Source organism: Humulus lupulus, chromosome 8, assembly GCF_963169125.1.
Source record: "Humulus lupulus chromosome 8, drHumLupu1.1, whole genome shotgun sequence".
Taxonomy (NCBI): Eukaryota; Viridiplantae; Streptophyta; class Magnoliopsida; order Rosales; family Cannabaceae; genus Humulus; species Humulus lupulus.
This window is the reverse complement of record NC_084800.1, coordinates 83,522,940-83,524,804: the sequence shown is the minus strand read 5'-3', so window position 1 is coordinate 83,524,804 and position 1,865 is coordinate 83,522,940. Positions and strand designations below refer to the sequence as shown.

Below are 1,865 nucleotides of genomic sequence, written 5' to 3'. Positions count from 1 at the left end.
TGTTCCAGATGCTTCAAACTGTGGGTCAGTTTAGTGGGATGCCAACAGAGGATCCTCACCTTCACCTTCACTTGTTCATTGAAGTAAGTGACTCTTTCAAGCTGCCCGGAGTGACAGAGGATGCATTGAGACTAAAGTTGTTCCCATACTCCTTGAGAGACAGAGCCAGAGCTTGGTTGAACTCTTTGCCATCTGATTCTGTGAGTACTTGGCAAGAGTTGGCTGAGCGGTTTTTGATGAAGTATTTTCCTCCCACTAAGAATGCCAAGCTCCGCAACGAGATTACTTCATTTCAGAAACTTGATGAAGAATCTTTATATGAGGCATGGGAGCGGTTTAAGGAGTTGTTGCGCAAATGCCTTCATCATGGCATTCCTCATTGCATCCAGATGGAGACATTTTATAATGGTCTAAATGCCCACACTAGAATGGTGGTTGATGCTTCAGCGAACGGGGCTCTTCTTGCTAAGTCCTACAATGAGGCATATGAAATACTTGAGAGGATATCCAACAACAACTATCAGTGGCCCACTTCTAGATTGTCTACAGGTAGAAAGGTGGCTGGTATTCATGATGTAGATGCCATCACTTCTTTGGCAGCCCAAGTCTCCTCTATTTCTAATATGCTTAAGACAATGAATATGGGAATGAATCAGTCAATGGGGCAGCCCATGGGGACACAAATCGGGCCTATGGAGAACATTTCTTGTGTGTATTGTGGTGAGGGCCATACTTTTGACAATTGTCCTTCCAATCCAGCAGCTGTGTGTTACATGGGGAACCAAAATAGGAATAGCCCTTATTTTAATTCCTACAATCCATCATGGAGGCAACATCCCAACTTCTCGTGGAGTAATCAAGGGGCTAGCCCTAGCAATTCTTCTATGCCTCCAAGACCAAATTTCCCATTGGGTTATCCCCCACAAGCACCACAACAAAGGCCACAACAAGAAGCAATGCAATCTATCTCTCTTGAGAACATATTGAAGGAGTGTATAGTGAAGAACGAAGCCATGATCCAAAGCCAAGCTGCATCATTGAGAAACTTAGAAAACCAAGTTGGGCAGCTAGCTAATGAGCTTAGAAATAGACCCCATGGTACATTACCAAGTGACACCGAGAATCCAAGAAATGGGAACAAAGAACCTTGTAAAGCCGTCACTTTGAGAAGTGGGAAGGAGTTGGAGAATTTCAAGGCCAACTCTGGGCATGAGGGTGAGCTCTCTTTAATCCAAATAAATGAGGAAATTCAAAAAGACGCTGAAATTCCTAGTGTAGAAAAATCTGCCTCTGCCCAGAATGATGCAGGAATGCCACAACAATTTGAATAACAACCTACCTAGCTACCTATTTTTATATATATATATATATAGAGAGAGAGATTGTAGCTACTCCAATATTATTCGGATAAGATATTTATAATAGTTTTATAGAGAGTAACTGCAGCGCATCTTTTTTTTTACAATACTAGTGCATTATTTTTTTATTTTTGATACCTGGATAGATATAATGCCAAATTTTTTTATACGACGGTGTACATTATAGCTATCTAGAATATCCTACAAATTTTCAAGAAATTTCGAATAAATTATGGCACCGAAAATAGGGTCTAAACTGTATGTTGCACACATGCCTATTTTTTTTGTGTACACGTGTAAAATTTGACAGTTTGAACCCTGTTTTCGGCTTCGTAAACTATTCAGAATTTCTTGAAAATTTACAGGATATTCTAAATACCTACAATGTACACCGTCATATAAAAAAATTTGGGAATATATCTATCCAGGTGCCGAAAATAGAAAAATGATGCATCGGTGTTGCAAAAAAAAGGATGTGTTGCAGTCATTTCCTAGTTTTATAATATA

General features: G+C 39.7%; 1 non-coding gene across 1 annotated transcript; it reads right to left on the bottom strand.

Moving 5' to 3' along the window:
* Positions 1 to 266: 266 nt before the first annotated feature.
* On the bottom strand, positions 267 to 373 carry LOC133798799 (small nucleolar RNA R71). Its single transcript, XR_009876018.1, has one exon. It is a non-coding gene; the product is annotated as a small nucleolar RNA R71 (small nucleolar RNA).
* Between the last annotated feature and the right edge of the window lie 1,492 nt (positions 374 to 1,865).